Below are 19,547 nucleotides of genomic sequence, written 5' to 3' on the forward strand. Positions count from 1 at the left end.
CACACAAATTCTACCAATCTAGTAGACTCAATAGTGTGCCTTGTATTGGAGTGGATGTAGGATACAAACTGGTGAAGAAGGATCTTGCAAAGTTGCAACTACAATAGATCAATACAAATCTAGTAGCAATCAAGAGAACAAAGGGAGCACGGTGTAAATTTGGTGCAATTTTGATATATATTTTCTTTTATGTAAAGAATGTATTCCCTTCTTTTGGTAAAGTGGCATGGAAAAATGATAGGTTAATCATAGCTCAAGTCAATGAATACATAGAATAGATGGGAGCTAATTTTGAGACCTTGATGACTAGTTATTTTGAGGATTTTAAGAAATTAATGAAGCAAAGGCTCATAATTCCAATTTCTTTAGTAGAGAAACATGTAAATGAAGTTTTTTTTCTTGTAGATATTGATTAAACATACATACAAGTAGCCATACCAAGAGTGAGATGGTCAAAACCTCTTGGATATGAGATAAATATAGATGAAGCATCAACATCAATAACTGCTTTATTAGCAGAAGAAATTGACAAGGATGCATCACATTTTGGGACATATGATGTGGTGAGATCCAAAGCGGATATGGAGTTGAAGACTACCTCCACTTTGAAGAAGAAAGACAAGCTTGTTAACAAGCTTAAATCCAAATTTAGAGAAGGCATTGCAGAAGGAGCAAAGGAAGAAGGTGAAGATGTTGAGGGTGATGAAGAAGAGCAAGATCAAGGGCCACTTGCCCTAACCCAAGGTATGAGAGAAGATGTAGATGAAGAAGAAGGTGCTGAGAAAGAAGCACCAAAGGATGAGCAAAGGAAAAGAAAAGCTTAGAAGCATCCAGTTGTACAGCCTAAAGGTAAGAAGAAGAAACCCGCAAAGCCAAGCCCAGCCAAGCCACCTACAAGAGTCGACACAAGGGCTACAACACAAGGGGTAAAGGAACAAGAAAAACAAAAGGCAAGAGAACAAGGAGGACCTAACGAGTAAAAAAAAGAGAAAAAAATATGTTGCACCTCCAGAATCAGATGAGGAGAGAATAGAGTCTAATAAAGATCAATTTTGATTGATAAGATGCTCTACCACATCTAAATTAGAAAATATTTGCAATAATATTAGAGATAATGTAGATTTATCTGGTCTAAAGACCATAGATTTTAATAAGTTTTCAAAAGAACAACAAAACATAGTGGAAGAGTCCATCTACACTATGATGGCTAAGTTCAAGACAACCCCACTTGAACTAGACACTTCAATCCCTAAGGAGCTAAGCTCATTAGTGGAAAATAAGTGGCAATACTGCCTCAAAATGGAAAAAGAAGTAAGAGAGTCTATAATGGCTCATGTAATGCTAGACCTTACTAAAGGTCAAATAAAAAAGGCTATTAAAAAGCATGAAAGAAAATTTGCACCCAAATATAGAGCCTTTAAAATTTTGCAAAATCAAATTGAGGATGTTGTCCAAAAATCCACACAAATGTGGAAATTAATATATGGTTTGACAATTTTAAAAAAAGGACAAGAAGACCCATTTGAGGGTAGGAATGAAGAAGAAGAAGAAGAGAATGAGGAAGAGGAAGAGAGAGAGCAAGAAAAAGATGAAGGAGAGCAAGAGATAGGAAAAGAGACAATGGAGACAACACATGGTGAAGAGGCAAAAACTAAAGAACAACAAACTGAACAAAGTGTCTAAGAAACCCAACTGCCACCACCAAGCCCTCCACACACAACACCTTTAGAAATAGTAGTTGTTAAGGATGTTCTTGACAATTTAGCTCAGAACATCAACCCTTTAACTATAGAGGATCTCAATTAGATCCTTCACCAATCAACATTATAGGCACAAATTTGCACAAATCTAGTTTTGGTGAGTGTTGATGAGTTACAGAAAGTTGTAGCAAAAATAACAAGGGAGAGGGAAAGCACACAAGAACAACCTACACAACCTCCCACATCTACAATAGATCAACCCAAAGAGCAAGAAGTGCAAGACAAAATTGCTAAGGTTGATTCTCCAATAAAAGTGACAGCAATTGTCGAGGAGAAAACAAAGGATCAAATAGGACAAGATGTTCCTATAGAAAAAACCTAAAGTGAACCTCCACATATTGTCATCATTGATCAAGGCAATACATGAGAAGAGAAAGGAGAGAAAACCCCTAAGGAGCAGGAGGCAATACAAACATTGGTGAGCTTACCTACCTTAGGGACTCCTAATAAGAAGCTAAGCATTGATGTAGTACCATTGCAAATTTTAGCACTAGGCTTGAGCACTACCAAGGTTGAAAGGGTACTTCACTATGAAGACCCTGCACTTGATGAAGAAATACTCATACCAAGCTATGACTCAAGAAAAATGAACTTGCAATAGATAAATGAAGTGCAAGAGGCACTAGAAAGGAGAAAGAGACAAGAGATACTAAAAAATGAGTATAGGCAAAACCAAGCATTGGTAGAGATCAAAGAAATATTTCTTGATGCATTTAGCTTGCAAGTACCTAATGAAAACTAGCCCATCATGGAACAACTATCCAACATTGTGGACTAGATATAGAATGAGGGCCTAGAAACTAATGTCAAATTATTAGAATGGTCAAAAAAGAAATTTCAAATGAAAGTAAATGAGAAGATATCAAGTGAAATAGCACTTTCATAGGTTGAATTGGCAAATAAAATTGAGAAGGTGAAGAAAGTACTTGAGAATGTATTATCATTGTACACCAAGTTGTGTGATTCTTCATACTTTATGTAGGAAACAAGCCAATGAATAATGAGCTTGGAGTGATATCTAAAGATTTCCAACACTCAACTACCAAAGGATCCAACTCAAAGTGAGAAGCATTTTGTAGCAACACTTCAAACACAAAAAGAGTTAGTTGTATTGATAGCAGAAGAGGCCAATATTAAGGCCAAATTGATGTAGATTCAATCCTCCATAACTCCACATCTAGAAGTACTCCATAAGGAGGAGGCCTATGTACAAAATTTACTAAAGAAAGACCCAAATATTTCAACTTTAGAAGGCCTTGTTCATCTTGTAGCAGAGACAACCATCCAGCACAAGTCATTGGAGATAGCTTTAGACAATTAGGATGCTTCTCTCAAGATGATTATGGAGGTAAATATTTTTTTTTAGCAAAGTATTCTATTCATCCTTAGGACCCTCTGACATAAGTGTCAAAAAGGGGGAGATATATTCATTATTGCATCTAATAAAAGGGGGAGAATAATACATTCTTTGGGATGTAATTCATTATTTATTGTATCTAATAAAGAAAGGGGAGATATAATGTTTTGAGGGAGATGTGAATAAGAATGGTTACATAATACATTCTTTGATGGAAGTAATAAAGAATATCCAAAGGGGAGATATTCACATTCACATTTTTAAGGAATTAATAAAGCCAACTGCAAGAAAATGTGACTGTATATGAGCAATGCTAGTATGCTAATAGAAACCAAATTTAAATAAAGCTTCTACAAACTAAACAAAATTCATAAACTTCAAGATAGACTAAGATGAGCTCTCAATTGAGAATATGAGCCATTAATGGACTCTCTCAATGAGAAGCTCTCTTGTTGAGTGGCTTTGTCTAAATAGATAGGATGTATGCTCAAGCTTATGCTTCAAAAATGGCTTCAAATGGAGTTGGAATTTGGGTGTGAGTGTATGGTTTTGATGTAAAATGGCTTCTTAAAATGGCATTATGACTTTACTTTATGGATTGTGTTAAAATGGCTTGGGAGAGGATTCCTTAAATAGGCAAAAGGCTTGAGGGATTGAGGGCTAAGATGCAAGGATGGGAAAAAGCTCATGGAGGGCTCAGATTGCATGAGAAGAGAGCACATGGATTGTGCTTCCTTATAGCCAATCAGGGAGTGACACATGTCACAGGGTGATAGGATGGAGGAAAGGGGAATGATGAGTCAACAAAGGAGGCTCAAGGGATAAAATCTTCATAAAGACCCTCATAATGACTTGTAAGAGCAATAAAAGGGCTTGGAAGAGTCATTTATGGCCTAGTGGGCTTCATAAAATTTTATGGTTGAGATATTTTGAGGGAGATGAGAGCAATTTCGACTTGGGCTTGATTAGGAGGGTTTTAAGCTTGCTTAGGATTGTGCAAATGATTAGAGGATGGATTAGATGGTTTAGGATTAGCTTAGGGATAAGCAAGTGGATGGCATTTAATGAGGGTGGGTGAAGGAGGAGATATTTGTTAACTTTGGCTTGGGTTAGTAAGTCTTAACCCATTTTTAGGGAATGTGATAAGGTTAGGAGGGGATTAGGATTAGGTTTAAAGACATCTTGTAGAAGAGTCTAGACTTTGGATGAGGATAAAGACTTTCTAGAATAGTCTAGAATTTCCTAGGATGAGGATGAAGACTTTCTAGAAGAGTCTAGAACTTCTTAGGATGAGGATAAATTAGATTTTTAGGAAATAAATAAAATTTTATTTATTTCAAGGGTTTGGGTTGAGGATATATTTATTAAAACTTTTTTAATAAACATGAGGATTAATATTTAATCTTAATTAAATATTTTGAGTTGGGATTAGGGGTAGGAAATGATGGGATTAGCCTTTAATTAAAATTTAAAAAGGATTAGAAGATTTTGGAAGAGGTTAGTGGTCTTAAGGAAATTGGCCAAGTTTTGGGCAAAAAATAAATTTTTTATTTATTTTGGGTTTTTTGGTCAATTTATTAATTAAATAAATAATAAATAAGGAAATAATGTTTAAATAAGATTTAAACATTTTTGGGAGGGATTCCTTAATTAAATATTTTTAATTAAGATAAAGGGATTTAATGGCATAAAAATTAATTAATTAATTAATTAATAAATGATGATGTCATCAGTAATTTTTCAAAAAATAAAAATACTTTATTTTCTAAAGGTTTTTAGGTGTCTACATTTTGCCCCTCTTTGATGTGATGCCGCAAGTGGCATGGCATCAAAGATAAGAAAATAAGATGCCCAAGGCTAGAGCAGAAGAGGAGAGAATGGACTGTGAGATGCCCCCTCAAGAAGGTGGCGGGGAGAGAAAGCGAGACTCAATGGCTTCTTGAAAAGTACAAGAATTCAAGATGAGCAAGAAGACTCAGATTGGCTTAAGAGAAGAGGTTTATTTAGCTCAAACTCTCACTACGGGAGAATGATAAAGGGAGAATCAGAGGCACAAGAGTAAGCAAGCTTAAGATCTCAGGGATTGTAGAGGATGAAGGAGTGGAGCACTATAAAAGGAATCCAGGATGGGGAGATGGATGAGGGGATTAAAAAAGCTGATGCAATAAGATTTCAAAGAGTCAGATTGGCGGAAGATGGGTTTCGGAGATCCCTAGGACTAGGATTGTGGATCTCGAAAGATGAGACTTGGTGGATTGATTTGGATTGGTGGATCCCTAAGACTAGGATTGTGGATCCCTAAAGCTAAGAGTGATGATTGATTCTGAGAGATACGGTTGCACAAGTTGGGGTAGGAGAGATAGATGCTGGATATGGATGGGGGATAATGGAGATGAAGGGAAACCATTGAAGCTTTTTGAGCGGGAGGATACTTCAAAGAGAAGTACCACCATGTAGTTGAGCACTAGATTTGCTATAGGACTGTTGGTTGATTGCCAAGGTTACCAAGAAAATCAAGGCCTTTTCACCAACTGTCCAGAGGACTGACGAACTGACTCAAAACAAACATGCAAGGATTGCCCCAGTATCACACATGAATCCTAGAGGAAGCATTGTGCAAACGACACTAGGTAACCCACAAGCAAAAGACATGATCAAACCTTACGTTCTGATTGCCCCATTCGTAGTATACCATGATATGGAAGATCATGGCAACCTTGAGGAGGGAACAAGGAGATTGCTTGGAAAAGATATTTCAAGACCCAATAGGGAAGAGTCCAAATCAAAAGAAAGCAAAAATCCAAAAGAGAACCGTTTGCCAATGAGATGGGTAGGACGAGGTACTAACAGACCAAGATCAGACATGAGGAAAGCTATATCATGCAAGGACCTATCGAAGAGCACCTAAGCTGGTGGATTTGGATGAGTGATGCATCTGGCAAGCTGAACTAAGAAAGATAACACTTTGGTGACAGGAAATCTAGCTAAAGGATACATTGGAATAGCTAACCAAGATGTGTGATGTGTGCAAGATGTTGACCAAGGAGGAACTGACACAAAAGCTGGATAGATACAATGGTACTAAGCTAAAGAGGATGTAAAAGCTAACGGACCAAGATATGTACAAGCTGAAGCTAACCAAGATAGTTACAAGCAGGCAAAATCTCAGGATGATAGGATAGTGGGATGGTTTGATGTTGTGCAAGATGCGAAATCTAAGGGTGGGGTGATAGCGAAAGATATGGATTTGGTAGGATGCATCCAATGATGATGAGAGATTTTGTGACCAAGGATAGCTAGAGGAGTAGGATGAGATGGCTAGATAGGATGGTAGATAGCTAGGATTGTGATGGATATAAAGAGATGACATTGGGTTTGCATGAGGATAGCCTGGAGCTAGATACCAATGACAAGGGAGGATGGACAAGACAAGATCTCCAAGGAATATAGTGCCCCCAATTAGAAGATAACATGCAGAAGGAGGTCTTATGATGGATGTGATAGGATTGAAGCTAGGATGGAAAAAGCTAAAGGAGCTAGGGAGATGGATGATAGCTGGGATGGTTGGCTGAAGCTACAGGAGATAAGTGGATGGTGTGAGATGGAAGATGGAGGGTGGAGGATAGGTGGATAGATTGGAAGATGGAGTTGGATGTCAAGAGATGACCAAAAGCATGAGGGTGATAGGCTAAGCTGGGGATGGTGGGATTATGCATGACGCTTGTTTGCCAAGTTTTCATCATGGTACTTGTCCAAGGCGCTTGAATTGCCAAGTTTTCACCAGTGGATGCTTTATTTTTCTTTATTATTTTTTGACTTTTTGACTTTTCACTTAGCTGGAATGATTTTGGCTTTCTTCAGCTATTTTTGGCTCATAGATGTTGGTAGGATGGATGAAAAAGGATTGGATTGAACAAGTGGAATGGTGGGTGGGAGTCTGACAGATAATGGATGCAAAGACATAAGTCTTGTGGGTAAATGGATGAGGAAAATGGAAAGATCATCATTGGCACACACCTTGAGAGGTGATAAAGTAGTGGGAAAGATGGTTTTGAGCGAGGTTAAGGAGAAAATGGAGGAAGAGAAAGATAAAGACTAAAAGTAGAGTTGGAAGATGGAGGATGGGAAATTTAGAATAAGAAGCATATGGACTAAAAGTGGATTGGGGGGATGAAGGATGCTTATATGGGGATTTGGATGAAGGATGGATGGATGATGCTTTTTGAGTAGCATGAATGGATGCCAATTGAGATTTTTCTTTGGGATGCATTTCTTTTATGAGCATCTTGGGTATCCATATGATTTTTGACTTTTTTAGCTTGGGCTTTTGTGGCTTCTTGACTTTTTCTTTGATTGGGATTAAATGTTTCTTTTTTTGAACATGTATTTTAGAAGGGACATGTTGAGACTTGGATTTTTGTGGATTTTTGGATTTATGCTTTTGTATTTTGGCATCCAATATGCTTCTATTGGCCATGGGATGGGAACAAGAGCATGGAGGAGATGGAGGGATAATTGATGGAGTGATAGGGTTTAAAGGTTGGAAGGGATTCAAGGGTGAGTGCCTTTGATGATCTAGCTAGTGGATTTGAGGGGATGGAAGGATAGATTGGAACATAGGATATGGATGGATATAATTGCCCAAAATGGATGGAGGGAAGGAAGGATATGGGCCCAAAATAGATGGAAACGGGGAAGGCGTAGGTCCCAAAATAGATGGAGGGGATAAAGGATTCATATTAGGTATGTAAGGACCCAAAATGGATGGAAAGGGTGTGGGATTTAGATAAGGGATATATGGAGCCAAAATGGAGGGTTGGAGATAAGGAGTAGGATGAGGGCCCAAAATAGATGCAGAATAAGATGGATGGGAACTTTGGGGTGGAGATGGAAGGACTTGGGACCATGCAGGAATAGCGGGGATACCAACATCTAGAAATACATTTTCATTTCTTTTTTCAATATGATGTTCATTATTTGGAACACAAGATGTGAGTCCATTACTAACTGAAGGAGTTGGAGCTTCGGATATGATAATTAGTTCTTTTTCGATGGATCTATCATCATGGATTATGGGAGATGTATGATCATGAAGCAGAGGAGATGGGAGGATAGGATCTTGAGTTGGGTGGGCTGAGGGAAAGGGATCTTGAGATGGAGTAAGTAAGATGGTAGGATTTAGATATGGAGGGGATGGTAAAAGTGGATCATGTAGGGGAATAAGTGGGATGGCGGGATCTGTTGTTCTGTCGAAGGGTATTTCAACATGCTTTTGGACAAGATCTTGACAGGAATGGATGGAAGTGGATGCATGAGGTTCATTATATGGGATTTGGATAATGCTTGGAGGAGGAGATGTGGATGGGATTTGGAGCGATTCGATGGGTGGTGGGATTTTGATGCTTGTGGGAAGTGGAAGGATTTTAAGAAATTTGATAGATGGTATGGGGATGGTAGCTATGGGAGATGGAGGTGACATTATAGATGGGGAAGCTTCATCACCGACTACTTCACATGGTTGGATTAGATGACATGGCTTATCGACTGTTGGAGGCGGCTTTTCTTATATTTCCTCTAGGAGATTCCTTGGAGACTTGTGTGTCAGAGGTGGAGGTGGTGGATTGATAGGAATAGCTGGTGTGATGAGGGTGGAAGATTGGAAGCTTGGTTGATTGGGTGATGGAGGAGAACCTGGGATATTAGATGGCATGACTAGATAGTTTGGAATAATGCATGGATTTTGTGGGATGCTTGGGGGAATGTTTCTAAGGCTTTCAATATACCCATCATAGTCAACAAGATTTTCATCATCATTGGAATAGAAGGTGGCGGGAGCAAGGACAATACGACCGAACACATCATGATAGGTTTGGGATTTCATGTTTTGATGATGAGTCAAATGGGGATGGGGTCTTGCATATGGATGAACACGAAAGCTCATGGTTGGATTTGGATTAAGCATGGATTTTGGATTAGCTGATGAAGGATTTCCTAGGGAGAGTCAAAGTTGTATGACAGACCTAAGGAGGATTGGCTGGAGATTTTTGGTTTTCCTATGGATGGAATACTTCAAGGGCATGCTGTCAAAAAGTGAGAGTTTTTCTTTCCTATGCGTTGGATTGGTGGAGATTGTGTCAACTTAAGGATAGACTAATGATCTTATGGGCATGGCACGAGATTGACCACTTGTGGATCCCAACCTTTAGCTCAAGGTGATGAGGGATAACAAGTGACAAAGCTAGATTACCCTAGAAAAAACTCTACCAAAGGGATAACCTTGGTGAGGCTGGTGGATTGGTCGGATTGATTAGATAGCAAATTCTAGCAGAATGACAACAACTCTCTAAAGGCTTGGGTGTGATTTTGGATTGGGTTGCTAGCTAGCTAGGGGGGATGATTTGGAGAGACTTTGGATTTGGGATTGTTCTAAAGCAAGGAACTAGATAGATTCGGTTGCAGCGGGGGAGCTCGGATGATTTTTTGATGAGGCAGTGACTACGCTAAGTATGCCTTGAGCTGGGAGATTTCTGCTTTTTTGGGATTTTGACCAAAGTTGGCAAACATTCATTGAAAAGCTATGAACAAACAAGCAGAAAAAATTTTGGAGCAAGCACATCAAACACACCAACATCCTAGGAAGCTTTCTACAAGGATGAAATTTGGTTTAGCTAGGGAGTCCTCGATATATGCAAGGTACGTGAGGCCCAAATCCATAGATGAAACCAAAAATATGTCACACAGCCGAGAGGAGCGGTAACCCACTTCTCCTCTTTCACTTCTCAAGGGTATAAAGTTCCTTGAGGCTTAGCCTGAGTGACAAAATCTTGATTCCAAGAGAGGTTTCTTTGGATTCACCTCCTGATTTTTATACTCCACCGAAACGCTGGAGTTGAGGTCGTCCCAAGGGGTGATGAAATCCCCAAGTAGACCTCCTAAAAAGTGTAAAACAAGACCACATGCATGATCTTGGGCTTTAAAAGACACGCGTTTATTCCAATTGATGATTTAGATTTTGTAAGCTATAATTGAAGACACTTGTGATTATGGCATACAATGTTCATTCCAATTTGACAGCATTGTCAGCATAATGAAAGTCGAGAGATTGTCAACATAAGAAATGCAAGCGTCATTGAAAATGCGTCCAAACCATGCAATGTTCATTGATTGTTAGGCATTCAAGATTGAGTGTGAGTTTTTTTTAAGCCCAAAACAAAGATGTGTGAAACTCGATTGCCAAGCGCGTGTCCGGAGGCCCTCCACGTTGAGATTTGTCCAATTTTTATGCCCAAATGAAGTGTGAGTGAGATTAATGCGCATTCAAGGAATTTTCTAACTTAGAAAAACCACTAAAGACCCAAGTGAGTGGAGTTTGATCTTTGTGGAGCACTTAACACCCTCTTAGGTAGACCCATCCCCATAGATGGCGTTGAGATTGCAACCAATGGTTAAATTGATGGGTGATTAAAGAGGGTGAGTCCAACTACAAACTCACTTAAAGTGTCTTTATTTGGTTTTAATAATTTAGGAAGCTTCTAAAATGTAGATTCTTTTTATGCCCCAAAAGATGATTATTTGATCTATGGCATTCAAAATTGGATTTGTTGTTTTAATCATGCATTCATAAAAAAAAGAACTTGATTTTTAATCCATGGCACTCAAGAGTGATTTTAGCAACATGCATTCAAAGACAAGTGATTAAAGATTCAAGTTTTTTCCTTTGAGAATTCAAGATTGATATTTTGTGTGTTTTTTTAAGAACTTTGAAGTGCTTTGTTTTAACCTTAGATCATTCAAGATTTTTTTGGACTCAAAAGTGAAAATGACTCTTTGGACTTTGGTTTTCATTCAAGATTTTGTATTCTAGTTTGCATATTTTAAGCCCAAAAATGATATTCCTAGATTGTTTTGATGCATGAAAAACCTAAGAAACATTCAAGATTTTGCAACAAGACATTTGTTTGGAACAAATAACAAAGCTTTTAGGACAATTTTTGGCAACCATTTAGGAATCTTAGTTTTCATGAGATTTTTAAAAGAACTTTAAAATATTTTCAAATGAGGTTCATTTTATCCTTGATTGATGCTTTGATTTTGATTTAGATTTTAGTGTGCACTTAGTGTTGATTTTGAACCTTTTGAAATGGAAATTTGATATTCTTTTTAAATTTCCAAAAATGAAGTGTTCCTAACTTTGCATGAATGCATCTAAAACCTTGATGTTGCAAGGATGCAAATGATTGGGTTGGTTTAGTTTCACTTGTTAAAAGATTTTTTCTTTTTGGCAAATTTTTAATTTTTTAATGGATTTAAGTATGATTTGGGGGTTCATTTTAAGCACTAAAAAGAAGTGTATATGATTTTGCTTCCTTAAAAAAAATGGCCAAGATCTCCCACAAGAAGAAGAAGAAGTAGTAGATGGAATAAGAAGAATATAGACAAGAAGAGGAAGAAGAATTCCAAGTGCTTTGTCCACCTATAAGCTTGAAAAATCTGCAAATACTATGAGATAGACTATGAGTTCCTTTGTCTTCTTCATGCTCATGTGGACCTACAAAACCAATTTATACAATCCTACCAATCACAAAAACAAGCAAAATTAGCCAAAATTAGCAAATGACATACAAAACTTGACTAAAAAAGCTAATGAAGATGACCCATGCGGGGTCCCACCGGGTGTGCCAAAATGTATATGAGCAATGTTAGTATGCTAATAGAAACCAAATTTAAATAAAAGTTTCTACAAACTAAACAAAATTCATAAACTTCAAGAAAGACTAAGATGAGCTCTCAATTGAGAATATGAGCCATTAATGGGCTCTCTCAATAAGAAGCTCTCTTGTTGAGTGGCTTTGTCTAAATAGATAAGATGTATGCTCAAGCTTATGCTTCAAAAATGGCTTCAAATGGAGTTGGAATTTGGGTGTGAGTGTATGGTTTTGATGTAAAATGGCTTCTTAAAATGGCATTCTGACTTTACTTCATGGATTGTGTTAAAATGGCTTGGGAGAGGATTCCTTAAATAGGAAAAAGGCTTGAGGGATTGAGGGCTAAGATGCAAGGATGGGAAAAAGCTCATGGAGGGCTCAGATTGCATGAGAAGAGAGCACATGGATTGTGCTTCCTTATAGCCAATCAGGGAGTGGCACATGTCATAGGGTGAAAGGATGGAGGAAAGGGGAAGGATGAGTCAACAAAGGAGGCTCAAGGGATAAAATCTTCATAAAGACCCTCATAATGACTTGTAAGAGCAATAAAAGGGCTTGGAAGAGTCATTTATGGCCTAGTGGGCTTTATAAAGTTTTATGGTTGAGATATTTTGAGGGAGATGAGAGCAATTTTGACTTGGGCTTGATTAGGAGGGTTTTAAGCTTGCTTAGGATTGTGCAAATGATTAGAGGATGGATTAGATGGTTTAGGATTAGCTTAGGGATAGGCAAGTGGATGGCATTTAATGAGGGTGGGTGAAGGAGGAGATATTTGTTAACTTTATTTTCTAAAGGTTTTTAGGTGTTTACAGTGACAAGGAACAAATACAAAGTACAAGAAGCAGAAACAAGGTACACAATTACAGATAAAGGAAGATAAGGCAAAGAGTATCAGATATATCAGCACAAGAATATTGGTTACATGAATGAAAAATGGCACATCAGCTCAGGGGGAGTTACAAGATTTTGAGGTATACAAAATTTTGAATAAGTTCTTTTGAAGTCTTGTACATATGCTAAATAAGAATATGTAAGTATACTCATAGAGATCAGATTCATAATGTTTAGTTAAGTGTTTTTGCCACTCATGTCAAAGGGGGGGATTGTTAGTCTCAGACTGGTTTTGACATTTGAGTGTCAACACACTTAACCAACTCTCAAGTCAATGCCGAGTATAATACAGAAATCTAGCTACAGTGTATGTTGAGCCAGTAAATTCAATAGGTGCCGAGCAATCTTCAGGTGCCAAGTGAAGTTCAAGTGCTGAGAAAAGTATAGGTGTTGAGTCACTATAGATGCCGAATGAAACATAATTGCTATAGGAGCCAAGTGAGCGAGTTTTTCTATATGTGTCGAGCATCAACAACTAGTATGTGCCAAGTAACACATAAATTAGCATATGAGTATGGGCCTTCACAAACTTAGATGTAAATCATTTTTGGAGCCAACATGGGATGAAACTCAAAGGATCTTGAAGATAAGATCAAATCATTCACATTACCTATGCAATCAACATGCAACTAATGAGAAAAATGGAGAAGGCATGCAACCAATAAGAAAAGTGCAAGAAATGAGTAGGAAACGAAGATTTAATATTGACCATAGATTCATACCTAACCCTAAGTCTTTGAAAATATTTAAAAGGAGGATGAAGCCCTATTATGAAAGAGTGAGGATGGATAGAAGTGTATGGGTGAAATATAGAAAAGAATAGAAGGGTAAAAGACTTAGTGAAGAATAGAGCAACATTTTAGAATCTAGTTATTAAAGAAAAGAGTATCATAACCATGTAGAGTGACATATCCGATCAAGCAAGGATCAGATCAGCAAGAGCAGAACAAGGATCTAGAATCAGCAATTGAAGATTGGAAAGCTATCACGTCAAAAAGCTTTCTAATACTCTCTAGGAATTGTATTAGATATGGAAATCCTATGGACTTAGGTTGGCCTAACAACCATTTGTAAATCCTTTAACATGGTGGCATTCCAAGTGAATCTACAAAAGTCTTTTAACCAGGCCTACTTTTAGCAGGGTAGTGAAATCCTTTAACTAGGTCACTTTTGACAGAGTGTAAAGTATTTAACAGGATAAGCCTTTCATAGGACAGACCATTGGAAGTGGTCAAACATGGTAACCTTGAATAGTTACATATTGTTGAAGTGATATTTTGTGGGTGTCATCCCCACCCCAGTTTTACCTTCTCATTTTGGAGGGTTTATGGGTTACCAAATTTGTGTGTTGTCTATTTTTATGCATGTCTTTACTTTCATGTTTATTAGATTAATTAGATGCATGTGAGTGGTTTCATTTTTTTAATAAATTTTTATATACTTCACCAAATTCAAAATAAATTATATATTACTATTCTTTACTTGATTCTATATACCTTTTTTTTTTTTTTTTTTCTAAGTTTTCATTTTTCAATTATTTTGATGAAAGTTATGCTCAACACACAAACATGTACCAAAACACAAACTTGTACTAAAATTTCAGGATGTAGTCAGTTCAATAATTCATAAATAAAAAAATATTCATCATAAAATTACAAAAAAATACACAAATTGTAGATATGACTCTTAGCTATCATCCTACCAAAGGGATATGCAAGATACTAAATATAACTTGATCTTTTGTGTTGCACACGAAAACAACTATGTTATGTTTTCTAAAAAAATAAGAATTATTTTTCATGTGTGCAGGGTTTGACCCACCTAATCTTATCCATTTCATAAAAACTCTAGTTATTTAGAAAGTAGATTTAGAGTACTACAATTTATATGTTTTACACATCTTGTCATTTTTAGTGGATGACCCTCAAATGTCTCGTCCAAGTTTAGGTTTACCTGATTTTAGGAAAAAAAGTGTCCACTTATATTCTCCTTTTTGTACACCATCTTGGTGCACTCACCCTAATATAACTACTTTCCTTAACCATAAAACCATAAACCCTATTCACAATCCTAACCTAACCTTAGCTCTCACACTAACACTCACTAAAAAATTACACATAAATCCTAAACAATATCATAACCCAAACTTTAGGCCCAATTCTAATTCTAACCATTGCATTAACCTAAACTCTCACCTAAGCCTAACCTTAAATATTAATCCTAATCAAAACCTAATCCTAATGATGATATAAACCTTAAACCTAACTATTAGCTATTTTGCCCTCCCACCAAAATTTATATTTCATATTTAGAAAAATGTCTAACAATCACTTCCCACTTTTGAATATTTAATGCCAATAGAATTATAAAAATAAAACCTTTTTTGTATTTCCTTTTCCTAAGTTATCTTTTTTGACCCCTGCAAGTTTTTGTTCACCGTCAGATCTCCCAAGATCAAAGATGATCTACAGTTGCCACTTTTTCGCTATTCAAAGTTGTGAGCACTTTAATTGATGCGACATAGCAATGATTTGACTTTGATCTTGGTGGACCCCCTTTCATGTTAGAACAGTTGGGCAGTTGTCAGAGAATGTTGGCATTTTATTGGTTTTTCATTGGCTATGGTAATGACTATGCAAGGAGTGGGCCAGTTCCTTCGGTGCACCTTGTTCACCATCAAATCTTTCATCATCAAGGGTGGTTGCTTTGTTGCTTTGTGGAGTTGCACATTCTTTATGTCATGTGACAAAGTGACATCACACAACATGTTTATGTGGGTCCGAGTTTCTTTGGTGGGTCATCTTCTGACCGTGCTAACATGTCAATATCGTGTTGTGTGGATCGCAATCTGACAAGGTGATGAGTCAGATTGATCTAGTGTACAGTGGGATTTTCATTGGCCTAGTCTCTGACATATCAATATCGTGGGCCACATGTTCTTAGTTTCTACCTCCTACCGTCTGATGCAAGCAGGTCAAGGGTGGTCACTTTGTCACTAAGGGGAGTTGCTTGATATTTAGTCATAGCAAGAAAGTGACAAGTTGACATTTGGCAGGTGCAGTTAGGTTGACATTGTGGTTAGAATTGATAATATTATAAATCGTTGGCAATTAACTTTAGGAGTTGGCACAATCAAGGTGATATGGTGGTCAAACCTATGAAGACCTTGCAGGGTGGTGGAAAGATAAAAGACTATTGGCCTATGTGGCTCATCTTGGTTGCGGGACTCAGTTGACCTATTGAACTCACTGATTTGTAAAGCCAGAAATGAGGGAGAGATGGTTTCTTGCATGATCTAGTCTTCATGATCGATTCCAACTAGTCTTGAATGAATGTCATGCTTGGTAAATGAAGGACAACACTCCACCACCCTTGATTTTATCAATCTACTTGGTGAAAATGATTAATGGCATCATTTTTGTTTTCTTAGGGCTTTTTTTTGGCAAAATATTGGATTTAATTGCATCTAAACCTGTGCTTAGATTAGATTTTCTCCAAATCTATATAATTGTTCTCTGTAATCTTAAATGGTAGTGGTTGAGTTTGGTTTAGGACAAAAAATATCTCGGTTATGCCTAAGCTATAAAGGCAGTTTGAACCCTCTCTATTTCTCTAGCATTGCTTTGGCATGCTACTGTAAATCCCCTTTGCCTTTAAACTATATGACATTCTACCTTATCTCGTTCAGCCATTGATGTATTGTGCAATACCTATTTTCCTCTCATTAATATATTGTAGATATCTACAATCTTGCATGACTGTATCTCCTTTTGGCCTATGAATGATATATAAGTGAATTCTCTTCTTCCTTGTGTCATTTATTTGGATTTTTTGATCTACATGTGATTGTTAGATTAAAACAATGTCTAGATCTGTATATATTTGATGTCATCTTAGTTCAAGTGTGCATGTATGGGCAGAGATCGGTTCAAACACTCTATTTTGGTGCATCACCCTTTAGGTTAGAGTACATAGATTTGTTTTCATGCATTCCATCTCCCTTTTCCTCTCCAAGTGTAGTTAGGTGCACATTTAAAGTAAAGGAAGCCAGCCTTCTCTGGAGACTCAACCTCACAGTTTAAGTCCCACAGCTTGGAGGTTGTTTCCATGTTTCACAAGGTTGTCCTTAGGTAAAAACTTTGGACATAGGTGCAAACTTGTGTGACAACACTAACCATAATCATAATTCTAAACCCTAGTCCTAATTATAATGATAACAAGAATAATAACAATTTTTCAAACCTCAACCCTAACTCTAATCCTACTTCTAGTCCTAGTCCTACTCTTGAACCACTCTAACCCTAATCAAAATCCTAACTCTAACCATAATACTAACCATCATGTGAATCCTAACCATTATATGATGTTTATTATTTAAAAAATATACTTTCTAATTTAATAAACAATAAACTAATTTTATTATCCTTACAAATTAAAGATAGAAAGAAGAAAGATTTGAAACTTTGAGATTAATCGAAAGATAACTTCACAAGTAACATTATTATTATTATTATTATATGATTTGTTATAAATATAATTATACATAATAATTTCTAATAAATAATATAACAATCATGTATCATCATAAAAATAAATTCTAAATAAAGTTAAGGAGAGACTAAATTTTAAAAATAGAAATTAACATAATTAGTGTGAGAAAGTCAAACTACTTTTTGTCAATATCATAAGGTATGAATTGTTCAAATAGGAGGCTCACTTAGAGGTTTATTGGTTTGTCAAAAAAAAACAAAAAAAAACCATTCCTTCAATTTCATGAAAGTTCCAAACTTATTTCATAAATAACGAGACACCACATTCAACAATGAAAAAAAAAAATTACAAACAAAATATTGTCTAAAAAATAAAATATAACAAAATATTTAAAAATGAAATAGTAATTGACTATTATATTTTAATTAGAGAGAGCAAATAAATAATTTTAACAATTTATTTTGCTAATTTTTTCCATATAAAAAACAAAAGGAATTTATTCATGAGTATAGAATCTATATGTGAAGTGCATTTAATTTACATATATTATGACATAATAACTACATTCTTCTATATCTCCAAACATAACATATTTGAACATAAAAATACAAAACATAATAATAATGATCCTTATTTGTCAATATTGATGTGCCCCACCTTAAAATAATTACATAAAAATTAAAATAAGAACTCAATGGCCAGCATAATTCAGATTGTTGTCATTGTCTTGCAAGCATTAAGATGTAGCATGGATAGTTGACGTAGAAGTCAATCGATTTCCCCCAGTATAGTATGCCTTAGGTGTAGTAAAATAAAATAAATTAATGAATTAAATTATGAGTAAAGATATAAAGATCGTAAACCGATTTTATGTTGGAATATGCCACTTAGGCTGGGGTCCTATAGGCACTTGCTTCCTTAAAAGTAGAGCGGGTGCCAGAGATTTTTTAGGCATATTTAAAAAGGGAAGCACTCTTATGGATTTATATGTGAATCCGTTTTAAAAATTAGTCCCTAAATTCAAGGAAGATGATTGTCTCATGCATTTTGAAAATAAATAAAAAAAATTCTTCACAAATTTGTTTACTGGGAATATTTCATTTTGGTGGGAAAATAAAAAGTAGGTTTGAGAAATGGCATAAATCTTCCCTAAGGTGGGGCTAAATCCAGCCCCACCCCAATTTCATCCATTTAAATCGAGAGAGCTATAAATTTGAGGCTCCTATTTTGTAGGAAAAGGTTCCAATTAAAACTTTAGCACCCTCTAAAATATTACCATAGAGCCACTTGCTCCACAAAAATAGAGCACAAGCCCCTCTCATAGAACCCCTGCCTTAGAATGGGAAAAAATTTGGTCCCCAATGTTCTCCATTAGGTACCAAAATGAAATGTAACAAAAACTAAATACAATCTGAGTGAGCGCCAATTTTAGGGATATTCCTATGACCAACACGAATATTCCCGTATGTATAAAAGGAAAGGTCGTACAAATCGCCGTCGAGGACAACAGAGCATGAAAACGACATAAAACGTATCTTTTGGGGATTCACGATGGACCTGATTTTGACCGTTGGTGTTGTTTTGTCTGGTTGTGTGATAACATTGGAAACCGTGATTTTGCGGTCTAAAGTGCAATAATACATAATAATTTAGCAATAACAATAATTAGAATAATAATACTTTGGCTTAATGTAAAATTCGATTGTTTCTTTCAACTTCAACATTACATTTATTCTCGCTGCATGTAACCCATGAAATAAATTATTTACTTTGTCTCTTTCACGGGCACCGCCCCTTTACCCGTGCACCGCATTTTTATTTTCTCTCTTGTATGAAGAAGATGTTCCATCGATTCTCTCACATTAAATGGCCTCCCTACTATATATGGTATTATTTTATTATCTAATGTGACTTTACTCTAGCAGAAATAATTCACATACATTTATTATTATTATTATTTATTTCTAGGTCAATGGTTTTAAATTAAGGTTGTTGCCAAGTAAATATGTTGCTGCAATGTTTTTTTAACATTTGATGTGATTCATTTGTACTTTCATGGTAGTTAAAAGAAACTATCATTGAGAGAAATTTATTTAGCTTTTATCTCTTTCTATATAAGGATGTCTAAAAGAAGACAAATCTTAGACAGATCTAACATAGGAAATTATAAATACAAATAGTACATATATGAGTTGGTCTAAAAATAGAGAACTTGTATTCTTGTAGAGATGTCACAAGTTCAAATCTTATAGACATAAGGCATGTACACCTCATATTTCAAGCACAGTTACGAGTCCTCTAGTTGCATGAAGAATCTTTGTAGATTGAAAAATGATAAAACAC

General features: G+C 36.2%; 1 pseudogene; it reads right to left on the reverse strand.

Moving 5' to 3' along the window:
• The window catches only part of LOC149576091 (putative protein phosphatase 2C 55), a 117,611-nt pseudogene extending 98,594 nt beyond the window's left edge, over positions 1-19,017 (reverse strand).
• Between the last annotated feature and the right edge of the window lie 530 nt (positions 19,018-19,547).

This window comes from Cupressus sempervirens, chromosome 1 (assembly GCF_028749045.1).
Source record: "Cupressus sempervirens isolate cs-2001-9-10 chromosome 1, ASM2874904v1, whole genome shotgun sequence".
NCBI classification, from domain to species: domain Eukaryota; kingdom Viridiplantae; phylum Streptophyta; class Pinopsida; order Cupressales; family Cupressaceae; genus Cupressus; species Cupressus sempervirens.